This window comes from Ctenocephalides felis, unplaced genomic scaffold (genome assembly GCF_003426905.1).
Source record: "Ctenocephalides felis isolate EL2017-DRISC unplaced genomic scaffold, ASM342690v1 CF-g0.4_SCAFFOLD_01886, whole genome shotgun sequence".
NCBI lineage: Eukaryota > Metazoa > Arthropoda > Insecta > Siphonaptera > Pulicidae > Ctenocephalides > Ctenocephalides felis.
The window spans coordinates 142,445,532-142,463,186 of NW_020538040.1; positions in this window are offsets into that span (position 1 = coordinate 142,445,532).

A 17,655-nucleotide genomic window follows, 5' to 3' on the forward strand; every position below is an offset into this window, starting at 1 on the left:
ACTATGCTGATAATGTAGAGATATATTTAAAATAAATGTGGCCTTGTCAATAAAATTTCGACTGCTTCACTAGGAAAAATATAGAGGCTGTCAACACGTTGTCAACGTGATAATATTTGCTTCTCTTCCATGGATTAGTACTTCAAGCTAGTGACATCGATTTTCACTTGGAAATACAGATAGTAATACGTTTCTAAGTGAAAATAAATCTAGTCCGGCATACTTGCAACAATAACAAATGCATCACTATTATAGAAGATACGGCACCCATTTGGTTTATGATGAGTAAAATTTATCAAATAAAGATAGGACATTTGGGATACCATCTACAAAACTGACGTAGTTAGTAGAGTCAAATTTTGACAATAGCTTAAGGAACCCTTAAGTTCTGATCGCTGTTCAAACAATATATGTATAACTAGTGATGCATGGCATCGTGCCATAAGGCAAATTGCCGAAACTTCCCGTACCGAAAACTAAAATTAAAAAAAAAACTAATTTTTTTTAAACACCATTTGTTCATTTTGTCAATACAAGTAATATGTTTTTTGCATCATTCAAATCAAGCGCTCGTTCTCACAAAAACTATAATACCATTTTTGGCACTTTTCGCCCTGTATCTTTGAAACGGCTAGTTCTGCCTTTGCCAAAAACGGTTGATCCTATGTTCTTCACATCATTGACAAAAATCCGCACATACACACACATACATGCATCAATTTTTTCTAATTGTAAGGTATGCCAAAATGTTCAGAAACCTTTGATACGTAAATTTATGCAAACATTTTTATTTTCGAATATTTTGCGATTACTTTAACTTACCCTTACGGGAAGTTAAAAAACATATTGTTGGATTATAAATTTCTTAATAAATAAATAACTACGCGTCGTGGTATGTATGTAAGTGGGTATGTTTTATATACATGTATAATAATGAAATTGTTTTCGTTGTTTTGTTTGCAGTTGTGAATCTGTGCTTCGCGTAGCTCGTTGCATTAGCATGCCACCGGAATAACGCTTATAATTAATTAGGTACTGCTTAATATTTAGATGCAAGGCTTTTGTTTCCACGAAGAGAGAGTCTTGCTATATTAGATTATTTATTAATTCGCCATGTGCTGCCGTTGTGACGCTTATGGTCTGCTGCGCTTTGAGCAAGATAAATGTTGTTTGCAAACCCGTCGAGATATAATATTATGAAACCTTATATAATATATTCCCGATTGGAAATTATTGTTGATTTTAGAGACATTATTCAATGGTATTATAACAAAATAATTATTTAAAATTGGGGCTGAGCTCGTCGTGGCGTTAAACGGTTAAGGACGTGGGCTAGAACAAACTAGTCTCGGGTTCAATTTCAACTTCGGTTAAGCTTGACATCAAGCAGTATAATATCAAATTCCTTCTAGAACTTACAGATCTCAAGTACAAATTGTCATTCGTGGGCATTGCTGCATCTGTATTTTTTTATACTTAATATTGTCGTACTTTCTTATTAGATTCACTATAACTTTTAATATTGATAGTAAAAATATTATTTCTATATTGTACAACAAGCGATAAAGTATTTTCATGATTATTTGTTGACAAATTATTATATTTGACTCAGTTCTTTTGTTTATACTTTATTACACATTGTCGTATTCTCATATTCGATATTCTACAGTATATTATATTGAAAGTATAATATTATTTCTATACATATTATGCTATACTATGAATGCTATGAAAGTATTTTGTTAAATATTTAACAATTTATTATACTTAGCATACATTTTTTATGATATTTTCTATAAAAATATATCGGCTAGCCATGTTATATATGAAAAATATCAAATACCAGCGTAAAACAGACCAGAACGTTATGCTCCTTTCTTGGTACTATAACATGCTGAGTGGTTGCTGTGCAGTAAGGCGTATTAGCTTTTTAAAACCTAACCTGGAAAACGCACAAATATCAAGTATAAAATGTTATCGTAACTGCATTTTTCCGACGTGCATTTATAACGCACGGTTTTATGGGTAAAACGCCTGATTGTGCTGGCAAATTCATAGCATTTTGACAGTTTTTAGTACCAAGAAAGGAGTATAACATAGCGTTGCCATAACAACGCTATGTTCTGGTGATTTTCACTGTAGAATTGGCACCATACACGCAATCAGAAGAGTGAAAATAGATCTTCCTAGAAAATAGATTCATTAATGTATAGTATATAGGTATATTTATTTTTTGTTGTTAGTTTATTTAAACTTCGTAATATGATGAACTGTAAAGACAGAACAGATTTGTTTACGAAAATGTATTTCTTTAGCTAATTTTACAGTTGATTAGTCATATGACGGAGTAATTATAATATTGGACTTTCAATTGTACTTTCCGAATGATATGTTTGTTTTCGACAGAATAAATGATTAGCTGTTTCTGTCTTGACATTAAATGCTATTCTGAATCATTTGACACCAAAATTGATAAAAGTGTGTGTGTTTATGACTAATGAGTATGTAAGAAAAAAACTGACATTTCGCCGACCTTTCCTTTAATCAAAATTTACCAATTTGAAATATTTATAAGCTATTAGATTATACTGAATAGACTAGAAGTGATTGGGTTTACAAGACGGCCGAGCCGTCTCTTTAGAATTACCAGAGAACTGGAAATTTTTGACCCGCTTAAAAAATTTGAAATCCATTCGAAAGATGTCAGTTGGAAATCGTGTTGATTCCTTCTTAGTAAACGTCGATTGTGTCGTTTTTTCGTGATTGGTTGATGTTCGAGTTCATGGTCTTATCATAACATTTTTTAGATCTACAAAAAGTGGTTTTATTGGAAAAATATTCAAGGTAGTGGGTCGTGGTAAAATTTCAAAATTTTATCTTCACAAGATGAAAAATTGCTGAATTTCAATTCTTATTAAGTTAAAAGGTTTTAACATGAAATAAAAATCAAAATTCCAAATTCTATACAATAATATAATTCATCTAAATTTTGATGTTTATGGAATATTAACGGAAATTGCAAGTCGTAAATCGTACACTTTTGATTATTTTATGAAAAAACTATATCTAAATATTATACAACACCAAAAAAAGATATTCATAACTAAAAATAAATTGTGCTTTACAACATTTGGCGTAATTAAGCAAAATGTAATAACAATTTATGATTTATATTTGTAGCTTCTGATTTATTTTGTATTTTTTTTTTAATTACAGATATTCTTCATCAAAACTCTGACACACTGAGGCATAGTTCAACATATGTTATGAGGATGACTGAATGTCGTAACAACCTAACAAGTAAGTGCTTAGATTTTATTTATAATAGAATATTAGTTGTGCTTTTTATGAACAATCGATTTAATGTCTTATATCGGTAAATGATGCAAAAGTATTAAAAAAAAGTATTAGATCTCATATGTTTATATCGTCCAATTGACTATTAGCTGTACCATAAACCAGCAATTTCAAGATTGCATTTTCCAATCAATAACATATTGAATAATCTGTATCTAAGTTTATCTTGTTTTGTAATATAAGATATTTTGTACATACATAATTATTACTGGTGACAGATTCTGTCTTTTCTACGAATTGAGTTGTACTCATATTGTACTTATAAAACTTATTGACCGGATCTTAAAAGATTAGTATAGCTGTGTATCTTTGTGAAACCTCATTGTCGTTATTTTATTAAATTTTTATGTCTCTAGTCAATAAGTTGGTTTTTCTTGTTTATTTATTGGTGGAAATTTCTTTTTATTTACAACAGTGGGTATTTTCATTTGCCTTCGTCATTAATATTTTCTTAAACCAATATAGTTCGACTTGAATCTGCAACTCGATGTTCGATTATGTTAAAGAAAATTTCGATAAATAACTTACATAGAATATATAAGAACATGAAACAAAAATCCCATTGATGAAAAGTAATAATTATTTTTAAAATATCGGACTTTTGTATTGATTTTATCACTGAGTTTATAACGATTTATTTAATCGGTATGTTACAACAAATACATTAATATTATAACTTTACTTCCAAAACTCAATATATTGGACTCAATTCAAATATGATTGCAAATATATTCAAATAAGTGATTACCTTTTTAGCTTACACTAATACTGTCTTTTTTAAAATCAAACAGACATCATGGATTCCAATTTAATTTAAAAAAAGCAGACGTCATATAACGTCTGGCTGATGTAACATAGTAAAATAATTATTTTGAGAAAACATTTAGGAAAGTATGATTTCTAAAAGATTAACATGATCAAAGCAAATTTATTTTGATATTTCAGAATAATATGAATGAAAATGAATGTACAAAACACAAATAAAGATCTCTCAAGCGTTTTTAAATCTTTCTTCGTTATAATACACTTAAAATCAACATGATTATATGCAATCAGATATATAAATATATAATTTGGAATTTGTGAATATTGTATTTATTGAGCATAAATTGAGCTGTAGTAATATTACTACAAATTACAACGTTTAATCCATTTCTGATATTTTAATATGACATCTATCGATAATTGTAGATCTTTCAGATTAGTTTCATTTAACTAAAGCAATGAAATTATTTAATTAAATTCTTTCAATATTAATAAACGTAGCTTTCTTTACTTTTTCAGGATCATCAAAATTGAACATATTAACAACTTTTAATATTTATTTTCATGTTTCAATTTTTTTGTTTTTTTTATTCGCTTTGGATAGTCGATTTAAATTTTTAGATTTTAATTGATTTATCTAAATCTAACATACATAGTTTTTTATTTAAAAAAAGTTATACTTTTGTTATAATGATTGTGTTAATATCATTATGAATGTTTTTTTTTTGGTCGGTATACATTATTTTATTTTAGTTTAGTTTATTAATTATTTTGTAGTCAATTCATTCATTCAATTTTTTGTATAACTTGTAGCTGAGTGATAACACAAATTTAGTGTAATGAATAATTGCCTATATTTATTTAATTTTTCCGAATCGACATGTTGGTCGTTAAATTAAATCTCATTATAAAATAAAACATACATTTTCTTTTTCAAAATTTAATTTAAAATCTTTATATAGATTTGTAGAAACGTTGCATTCTGATAATCAATTTAAAAAATAATAATAAAAAAGTTGATTTATTATTTAGTATATATTGGATGCTGTACTCGAAATGCCCAAGTTTTGATCAAATTTATCTGTTAAATCTCATTTTTTACAAGAATTAAAAAATCAGAATTTATTTCTATCAATCCTGAGGTAATCCGGGAAATAAATTTCTGTACCAGTAAACTGGTTTCAAATCGCTCTTCCTACATGAAAGTCCCGGACATAATAAGTATAAAATATGACTTGATACAGTCAGAGGTCAGAGAATACAAAATACCGAATTACTATAAGCTCTCTGAGTTATAATAAGCTTCGAAAATATTTTGTGCAGACCGCGGTATTATCATCAAATTATCTTCGTTCGGTCTCCCTGGTGAAGGAAATATATTATTTTATGCAAATTACCAAAAACATCACCTCAAGGAGATATGGGGAACTTTTGTTGCTCTTCGCTTAGGCGCGGTAATGAGCTAACCTAAATTTTAGGATATAGCAAGTTCTTTTTATTAAAAAATAATTTAATTACAAATTAACTCGCATTAGCCCAAGTTACTCAGACAATATTTTTAGATGCTGTTCATTTTTGTTAGAACTTTTGGGTAAAACAAAAAATCTTAAGGTTTTGTAGAGCACATTTTAGTCTATTTAGTTTTCACAAATGGAAATTTAAAATATAGCTAGTTACTATCATTACAAAATAATTTATTCAAGATTTATTCGTATTATCCAAGTATTTCGAGTTCAAATATTATTTACTTTATGTAGGAATTTTAATATTAAAATTTTCATACTTTATGAATTTTATACAAAAAAATTTAAGGTTTTGAAATATAAGGCACATTTTAGTCTATGTAGCCCTATCATTACAGCATAATTCAATCAAAAATGTTTTCGTTTTATTCAAAGTGTTTCATATATTTTTTTAGAATATAATTTTTACTGCATATATTTATTGCCGATCAAAATAATATAATTATTTATTTTATGTAAAGTATATAATATTAAAATTTTCATAAATTGTTTATGATTTATAAATTTTTTAAAGAGTATTAAATTTTAATGCATATATGATACGACAATTACCAATCAATATAATTAATAATTGGTCATATATAGGACTTTATGGCACGCAAATAAATTATGTTTAATAAGCTATTAATAGTTTATTAAAACCTTTATTAATGATCAAATAATACTAAACTATGATCAAAGTAGATATAAGTGACATGTTGCCTCAAGGAAAGTAGCATAATTTTGCCAATATGTGTAAAGAATCAATAAGAATTGAGTTTTGGCAATTTTCAAATTGTAAGTATGAAATCCTCGACAGTTTTTTACAAAAACTAGTGGTGCATTTCATCGTGTCTTAGGGCAAATTGTTGGAAATTCTTGTACTGTAATTAAATACTCAAATAAATTAATCTATAATTGGTTTAAATAATTTCAAATACATTATTTATTATAAATACATACTGTAAATTTGTAAGTGCTTATTGAATTGGGCGACGAGCGTATTTTAAAAACAACTTATGTGTATGTTTACAAGAATTTGTTCATTTTTTATTTTGAATTATTTGATAACTTTGAATTTTTTTTTCAAAATTGTGTAAATTTTTTAAAAGTTCAAATTTTTTTTAGAATTTCCGCAAAAAATCGGTTTCTTAGAATTGTTTGAGTATTAATTTTCGAAATACACTCAAATTTTTGTAAGAAATCGTTTTTTTTTAATTTTGAAATTTTTGATTTATTTTTGAAAATCAAAAATTTCGAATTTTTTTATTTTATTGAAACTTCATTCCTAATTACAAAAAAAGTTTTATAATTACTTTCATATTATCATGATTAATCTGTCGCAAGGAAAATTAATTGATAAGCTATTTTTACCTAACAATTGTAAATTATCAAAATTGCTATAAATGCCCCAATCTTGACAATTATAAATTATAAATTTATGTAATATAATGAAAAGTGATTTTATTAACCAAATTTAAAATTAATTGTGAGTATTTTACTACCACTGCGTTATTCAATGACCTTAATGCATTTTAATATGACAGCAAAATTCCAGATTTGGATCAAATCGCCCACAACGGCAAATACTGTACCATGTAATATTTACTATTTATATATCGCGTGACTTCCCATTCCGAAGAAAACAGCAAATAAAACAATTAGGTATAATGAACACCGAACTCCTACATTTACAATATCGATTTCACCCCTATGTTTTGTAATAATACCATCCCTTAATTGATTTAAGATAATAGGCAATAATAATACAACTCAAGCAATCAATACAAATCCTATTGATAGAATCTTTTAAGCCGCTGATTGAAATAATTCAACCCCTTGAAATGTTTTGTTTGATTGCTACCTTGAAAGGAGACTCACCCTTAGTGGGGAATAATTGAATGCGTTTACTGTCACACAAAATAAAATATCCCCGCCTCATGAGTTGTTTTGTATTCAGAGGGATGAATACTTTAAACGCGTAAAAAGTCCGGAATAAAATCTAAAATTATTTTATCCGTCACACAATGCCGTAGTGTTTTTACGATGGACCAAATTAGAAGAGAAGGTCAAGGGACAGTTGGATGTGAAATTACAACTTGTTGGGGAAAAGTTTTGTTTCATTAATCTAAACTGGAACTAATAGAGAACTAGTGGTATATGGCATCGTGCTTTAACATAAAACGTTAATAAAATATTCGAAGAATGTTAAATGTTTCCAAATAGATTATTATAAATACCGTAACTTTCATTATTTGTATTTTATAGACAAAATATAAAAGCTTATAAATTGCACTACGACGTTTATGTATGTTCACGTGCAACGTAAATGAACAGAATGTATTCAAGCTTAGTTAAAAATAAAGAACCTTATCTCATATTTCCAAGAATTATATAAACTGAATTGCAAAGTTAAAATTATTTATGTTACGTATATAAGTGAACTTTAAAATTCCAGCTTGAATTAAAACTAAAATCCTAATTATTTTTTACATTCAAGAAAAAAATAGAAATAAAAAATAAAATACATTTTTTTTTGCTTTCCCCACAAAAAATCGTTTTGTCAATACAAGCAAAAGGTTTTCTGAATTATTCGAATCAGATGCTTTGTTCTCTCAAAAACTACCATTTTTTGCACGTTTAGATTCTTATATCCAAAATGGCTGAACCTGTCTTTGCCAAAAACTAATCATCCCTTCTTTCCATCATTACGAATTGAATATTTTTGAATCATTCAAATCGGATGCTCCTCGTTTTCTAAAATTTGATTTTCATTTTCTGTGTTTTTTTCGTATCTTCGAAACTGCTGCACCCGTCTTTGCAAAAACTAATCAGCACGTCTCTCCTTCAGTAGGAATGTAATTTTTTATTAACACTTCAAATCGTTTGATCTATGCGCCCGAAATCGTAGACGAAAAATTGTATCCACACAAAACACACACACTCACATACTCACACACATATCCATTTTTGCTAAGGTATGCCAAAATGTTCACGTCTTTGAAACGTAAAGATATGTGCCTTTGAAACGTAAAGATATGTGCCTTTAAAACGAAAAGATATCCAAAAAATTCAATTTTTAATTTTTGAATGATTACTATAACTTACCCTACGCAAGGTTAAAAATAAATGTTCTAGAAATGGAAAATCATGGCGAAATTAAGATTGTAAGCAATATTTTTGATACGTATACAGCTATTTTGACATCATTCCGATTTTTATTCTCAAAAATTGTAATACATCAGACAGATCGTCAAGTTGAATGTCAAATTTTGTAAAAATAAGATATAACAAATGGACAAATAAATTGAACATCATATATTCAGCATGTGAGAGCGTACTGCCGTAAAAATAATCGGCATTTTTACATGTCGGTAATTATGATTTATATTTCTACATTCTGTACATTTTTTCCTCGAACTTTACGCATACGTAAAACCGTGCAAAACACACACAGTACCTTATTAATAAGCGTCCTGGATAAATTACAACAGAAAAGTTGTTTGCAAATCGTTAGCCTGCATTTACGAGGTCGTTAAACATTTATGAGATCCGACATGAATCTGATTTGGCCTCTACAAAAACGCTAGAACGCTTCGACAATCGCACCTTCATAGGATGATGGTTAAACTGTTTTCGAATGGGAAAGAAAGATGATTCCAAGTTTTTTTTTTGTCAACGCACTCGTTACTTTATTAATATCCTATAAGATTAGTAAAATTAAATATGTTTTCTGTATCTACATCTAGTCGAAACAGACAGCTTCTTTGTTATTTTGTTATTCATAAAATTTACCTAATGTCCATTGGACAGATGTAAATTATATCCAAAATAAAAAAAACACCTAGTCGAAAACTAGTCGATGTAACTATTTTGGTTTGTACCTATATGTAGCTGTATTTCAACGTTAAAGTAAAAATATATCAAAAAAATAATGGTGCATGGCATCATGGCAAATTGCTGAAACTTTTCGAACCATTTTTTTTAAAAAGCCTTGAAATTTTTTACCGCAAAACTATTCATGAACAATAACAGACGGTGATTTTTTGGTTCCAATTCCGGACTATAAGATGAGAACCTCCCTACTACTCTAATACTATGCTGCAATATCCGGAAAGGGTTATTTTTACTTAAAAAATATCTAGAATTTTATCCTTATTAAAAACGGATATCGAAACTACTTGGTATAACGTTTAACGTTTTCCAAAGTGGGTATCAAATCTGGGACCCTATGATTGCAATCGTAAAGGTTTTACTACATAGCCATAAAAAACTTGTATAATTAATAAATTTATTTGTATTTTTTGTTGCTTACTTCAGAATGTTTTACATTTATATTTAGTAAGTCTTTAACATAAATACCAAGTTTGATTTGATTTTGCTTCTGTATGCAGATTATTATCCATTTCGAAAGTCATACAAGCAATATTGCCTAAAATTATCGAATGCGGCCTAAAATAGGTCATTTTTAACCGTATTTTTTCTCATTTTCGAATACAGAGAAATTCTTTTTAGCAACGATCATGTCAGAGGTCGTCGACACTTTTATACAGAAGCTTCGCTAAAACGAACTAATTGAAATTAAAACATCGCACGCTTGAGTAATGAGTTTCCCTGCACGGCCCGAGCGCCTCAGAGCATTCATTCACTTTTGAATTAATTCACCGCGAAATTTGCATACCATTGTTGAACCACATTAGAAAAAAGACCGTCAGATATTTTGTTAATTTATAACTAAATGCATATTAAATTAAGGACAGTGTAATTGTTCCGAGATGCTGGAATTTTAAACTAGCTTAAGCGATCATAGATTCATTCTTCTTTTAACATATGAAATTTGAAAATTATTCTTCTTATGTATTCACAATGCACTATTAATTCTTTCTGGTGTTAAAATATTTAAAATTTTAAAAACAGTTTTGCCCCAATTTTAATTTTTACGTTTTACAATTTTTACATTTTTTTGGCGTTTCAAGTCATTTTAATTCGTTCGACGCCAAATTTGGAAACAGGTTGTTTGTGCCGGTAGGTGAGCCTCACTTTTTTCCTCAAAAATAGCTGACCCGATTTCAAAAACATGTTAAAAAAATCTATAAAAAACTGCGTTAGTTCGTTCTTTGCGATGATCGGTCGAGCCATTTATTTGCCATTTGTAGATAAGTGCAAAATTTCTTGTGCATGTTTACCCCAAAATTTTCAAACCAATTTTGAAAACCGTTTGGAAGATATGAGTTGAGTAATAGTTGGCAATGATTGGTTGATTCGTTTCTTAATAATTAACAGCTGAAAATTTTTCTTTTGATAAATTTGATGATTTTCCCGAACATTTTAAAATATTATCGGCTTACGTAAGGTAAGTAATTAAAAAAAATACCAAAGTTTGAAATAATGGGTAATGTCAAAATTAAAAAAAAAAGTTATCGACACAATTTTAAAAGTCTCAAGTCTTATTGGATAAGAACATTTAGAGATTATTTACAAATATCGAAAATTTTTGCACCTTTTCTTAAGTCAATATGCCACTTACACCTAATAACGTTTGTTTGTGGTTGGTACAAAATGAAGTAAGATATTAACTGTAAAAATTTAATTAAATATTAAATCAACAAAAAGCTATATTTTTTTAAATTGAATGAACCTGTTTGTCTGAAATTTTTATAGCTCCTAACCAGTGTTTTGTAAAAAATATAACTGCTCTTAAAGTGGTGACATTTTATGCTTAGGCAGCACTAAAAAAATAAAGCATTTTTTAACATTGTTACTAACGAACATATTATTCAGGTTATTCTAACGGTAAGAATATTGATGCTGATAAACAATTTTTGCATTAATACAATACAATAAATTAATACTTTCTATAGCTAGTTGCACCGTAAATTATCTATTTTATCAACCTCGATCACAATAATTGAAATAAAAATACTTATGCGTTTTTCATTCTATATACTACAATCTGCAAATAAATTGGTAAAGTTAACATTATAAACAGGCATGGAACTAACTACTAAATATATCTAAATATGCTTCAAATGACTCGTTGTGTCTTTGTGGTAAAACCTGTTAGCAACCAGAAATTTGTGTTTTGATCATTGGCTATCTTGATATCAAGCATTATGTATGTGATTTTCACTTTAGATTGTAGATCTAACAATATTGATGTAAGATACAAATTTTAAAATTCCGAAAAAGAGTCCAAAGACACTAATCATACTTGAAAATATATCACAACTAGAAAGGACAACTACCAGAGTATCTTCTAAACACCGTCTGTTGAAATTACTGAACATTTTAATCATAGAGAGATCATAATTCAAACAAATGTTGGTCAAAATATAATTCAATAGTAAATGGCTGAAAAATACGAACAATAAAATATTTCAAATATAAAATTATTTATTCTTCAAAATCTAGCACAATAATATATAATTTAATTCGATACAATTTGATTATATTTGATTGTAAATATGCTGGTATTAAAGTGTTAATTAGATTTATTATTGGCATATAGTAAATCATTCACAATAAAAATTTTGATTGACCTACATATCTGGCGGGCTATAATTCTAATTTAAATTTTATGTGAAAATGTGAAATGTGTAATACCACGATTTACGTATACATTTTCGTGTAAAAGTAGTCGTGTGGCAAAGCACTCTCATGTTTATTATGTCATTACATATTCATTACAAAATACAATAGAACTAGCAAAACAACGATGCCGTTCTGTTCCAAAAATAAGAGACTACTGGTTATTTCAGTACTACGATATCGAAGAATTGGAATTCTCAGTGAATATGTTCCATATAAAAATATTCCAAAGCAATGCATACGACAGAAATAACATTCGTATACAAATAAACGATGAAATATTTACAAAAGCTTAGATGGTATACCATTATTGGAACGTATTAGAATGATATTACAAAAGGTAGTCTGAAGTCTGTGAATGAAATTGATTGTTTGAAATGTTAGATGTGAAATATAGATACTCTAATTTTGTATCAGCATCTAGTACTTAAATAAAGGTAAATTAGGGCAACATTTGAAACTATAGGGATGAAAAATTCATTACATATTAATACCATCTCTTTGCATGACAATGTCATTTACAATGAAATTATAATAAAAACTTAGAGAATAAATGGATAAATTAAAATTCTTCAGTCAAATAATCCATGTCGTACAATATATTATAAATCAATGGTTAAAAACATGTTCTAATTAAAATTCAATCGTATTATTATTATTTAATTTTGACAAACTTGGACAATCAGATTATATATATATATATATATATATATATATATATATATATATATATTAGGTTGTCAAATATATCCCTTCCGCCTTTTGGATATTATTAAATATCCAAGAGATATTTTTACTTGGAAACAAATTGCTATCTACTTATATTTCCAAGTAAAAAGATAAAAACTATTAACTGGTTTTATTATACTTCTTGGATTTGAGCATTTGAGAAAGCAACTCAATTGTTTCTTTATATTTAATATTTGATATGTTTATTATTAAAACTTTTCTAATAATGATGATATATCTTTAGTTTGATGCAGCAATACAGATGCAGATCTTATTAATATACCTTAGATTTATATAGAAAAACAATAACATTGCTGCTTGATACCAATCTGTCCTTTATCACAGAAAAACTACAAAGAAAAGTTTCAATCTCAAATAGTGAAAAAATAAAAATCAATTAGGAGCGTTAAGTGATTTTTATACAGGCGCGCAGAATCACAACTTGTACTTCAGTTATGTTTTACATTTTAAGGGTTTTAATATAAATTTTTGGCATCTGGCTAACAGAACTGCAACAGTGTGTTACAAAGTCTTATAAAGTCAAAAATATTTACAAATATTCTCGAAAAAACGAGTCGAGAAAACTCGAAAATATTAGTGATATGATTATATAATTTTTTACGGGTAAATAATTTTTGCTTCTCAATTTTATATAAAATCTTTTTTAGATTCTTTTCTCTACTCTTTAGATTGGTACATAATCCATTCCTTTATAATTTTTCTAAATAATCTGTAATAACCATCATTCACATCTTCTTTGACAGTATAAACCCGATGATGGAACGTATTTAGTTTCGAAACGTCGTTATTAAACATCTTCAAAAAACATTGTTTTTTGTTATTGGATTTACTGTTCGTAAAAAAATCAATATATTGAAAAAAATTAGGACTTATCTATTGAATATATATATATATATATATATATATATATATTTGTATATGTATGTGTGTATAATACATTTATGCATCAGACTTTGACATCTTGTTATATATCATCAGCAAGGCATCCGAATTGAAATATTGATTTTGTGTTCAATTGATATTCGCACCTGAATACAAGTGTGCGAATATTTAATTAAATTGGTCGCATGTTGGGTTCAGATACACAACCGATATGTTCACTTGACCAGCACAATGGACCGGTAATTATCTGTGGCCTAAATTTCAAACGCACACCATATATAATTTAGAGTTTACTGATGTTCATTCAATTCTTAAGATTAACAAATTAAAGAAAATTTATTAGCAATGAATGAAATTAACACGAATTAATCAACTCCTCCTAGGGTAAGTTAGAGTAATCGCTAAAAAATCGAAAATGGATTCTGAACATTTTGGCATGCATTAGAAAAAATCGATTTATGTGTGTGTGTGTGTGTCCGAATAAAATTTTTCGTCGACGATTTTGAGAACACGGATGAACTGATAAAATGAGAAAAAAACATTAGATTCCTACTGACAATGAGACATGCTGATTAGTTTTTGGTACAGGCAGGTCCAGACGTTAGGAAGATACGTCAAAAAGTTTCAATTTTTATAGGTTCCATACCAAGATTTGTAATGTTTAAATTTTACGTTATAATTCAAACAAATATCCTCGACAGTATGGTTCAACCGACTTGAATGGGTAAAATTTTTAAAAAAGTCTTCAAAAATTTTAATTTTTTTTAGAAAAAAAAAATTCAAAAAAGTCAGTACGGAAAAATTTATCATATATATATTTATTAAATAACGTAAGGATGAAGGGTAATTTGAGATTGGTAACTTGTGTAGAGTTACAGTTTCTTCACAGAAATTTAATTTGATTTGTTTGTTTTCCTCGCAAAACGTCTAAGCGAATAAAAAATTGCAAGTTAATAAATTGTGATATGTGTTTCTGGAACTGACTCACAGATAGATTCTCCTTCTTTATTAATTTATTTTTTAAACAAAACTTTATATTTTATATTAATATTATAATATTATAAATATAATCCATTTTTTAGCTTTTTTCTCCATTACATTAAATACCATATATACTAAATAATAATTGAAATAAATCGTAGTATCACAAAAATGGAAAACAACTTTAACACAAAATATTATTTAGCATTTTATATTTTGTATTTTAAGACAAAAATATTTGCTAATTTATTAAAAATAAGTCAACGACCCTTGGAAACATCCGAAGGACATATGCTAGTAAGACATAATTTGTATTTAATGTCAAATTTAATTATTTATCGATTCGAGTAAATACTTAATATTTTGCTCTTTGTGTTAAAACTAAAATAATAGATACATTATTTATTTAGTCTATTATTTCATTGACCGCCAATTTTATCATATTTTACAAATGATGAATCCAAGTTATAAATCAATTGTTTATGATTACATTATGATTGTAATATCAAACACGTCTTCATTATTTTGTGTACAGTATTACCTTTTACTTTATAGTGCAGTTTTTAAAACTTCAACCTTGCAACCACAAGGTATTTAGTTCACATTCCGCGCTAAGTATAATCTGATATCAAGCAGTAGTGATTGCAATGAATTACAATAAATTGAAATTGAATGAATTGCAGTAAATTTTCGACTTATTTTCGACTTATTTATTCATCAGTATTCTATACTGAATATTTAATTGAAGAAAAATAATTGTTTCCGACCTCACTAAATTTCATGAAAATTAAAAATATTGATTGTCTATCAATTTAAGTTTGCGTTCGCATCTATGCTCAGGTATTTGTATTTAATAATTTTGAAAATCACGATTTTCTGTGACTACTTATCACAAACCTTTTTAATATTTTTTCGGAAAAAACTATAATATTTTAGAAGTTATCTGGATGTCGATAAACCTTTAGGAACCTATGTAAGCAAATTAATAATTAATATATTAACTCCGTTCTGTCCGCAATTTAGTATTCAAAAGATTAAATGATAGTTGATTGAGGTTGATAAAGTTCAAGGCTTAACGGTTTTATGCGATAATCACTATTGATATAGGTATTTAACATTAATAAAATCGATAAATTATTTTTATTCGTGTTTACTGAAATAGAACAATATATTCTATATTCGGTGTTTCGTTCCTATGTTTACAGAAATCTTATAGTCACTTATAGTCGATTTTATATAGATTATATATAGTCGATCGGCTAATTTTGTTTTCTTTACGTTCTAAGTTGCTCTAAATCGTTTTACACCAAAATTGGAACAAGTATGTATGTGTGTTAATGTATGGCAAAACTTGACCTTTCATCTCATAATGGATTGCACCAATTCGAAAAATTTATTAGTTTTGCACGCTTTTGATCGGTTTGTCATTGTAATTAGCATTTAGAAATGAACCTTTATTAGAGAAATGAAGTAATTGATGATTTATAAATTATATAATATTCGTCTACACAATGAATTATGTTAAACAACATCTAAATAAATATTGTTTTCGCAACTTCACTCATCATGTAATTGTATTTGAAGAACTTCATGTAATTAAAATTATCATACATGCATTGACTGCTTGTATTTTTTTTTACTTTTTCGCTGGCTATATAATCTCATTCTTTGAACAGCTGTAATATCTGTCTTGCTTAAAAATATTTTCCATTTTAATAATTTAAAAGATCTATAAAAACTACGAATAATATAGAAATAATTTCTAATCAATAAACTTATGCACAAACGTTTAATTTGTTCCATTGTTTTCAAGGCACAGGGTAAAATATTCTTCCGATTCAGACATTTTTCATTAAATCAAGTTCAAAATTTTAATGTCGCAATTGTAAAAAATATATAAATACTAATAGTCTAAAATGTTTTACAAATTGTCTTTAGGCAAAATACCATCTTACTTATAACTAGTAGAACTCTATTTTTAAGTTAGTATAAATATTATTATTGCTTGATTTCAAGATGTACGCAACAAGGACTTTGAACCCAGAACCTTGCAGTTGCAAAGACAAAAACTTTACTACCGCAAACACCCTAAATTTTTGAAATGAATATGAATAACTTACTGTACTATATTTCTATTATTCTTCTCTATTCTAGAAAATTTAATAAATCAAACCGAACTTAAATATAGTGATGATAGAACATATTACAGTTCAATTTCTATTGCACCGATATATTTATTGCAACAGCACGCTACTCGATTTGTATCGGTAAATTCCATTTTTATTGCGATTCGATAAGATTTTCTGAATATATATAAATATCTATTTTAAAAAAAAGGTATTTCGTATATTCGTGCAGAATTTGTGTATCGGATGTATAAATTTTATACTCGATTGAATAGAGTACGCACGAGTAGAGCAAAAACTCTAAGCGTTTGCAGATCATTACAATAGACTAACACACAATGAGAAGAAATAGCCTGAAATATGCAATTTCAAAAATTTATATTAAGTATTTGAATTAGTATTTTTACTAACTGGTACCAGTAATACAATCCAATCGTTTACTAATTCTTAATAGCTAAATATAAATAAGGTAAGACTAAATATTTGATAGATCAAACGATTATTTAGGATTTTTTGATGACATGGCTTTAGGCATTGTGCCAGTTTCAGATTCTGAAAAGTTAATGATTCGGATACTGAAAGCCGTGGCTTCTCTTCTGTCTGTGTATCAGTCTTAAAACAGCCAACATTGACATCCTGCTTAACAAATATATAATCATTTCGAGGTAAGACTAAGACAAGAAACTGAAATATTTTTTTCAATA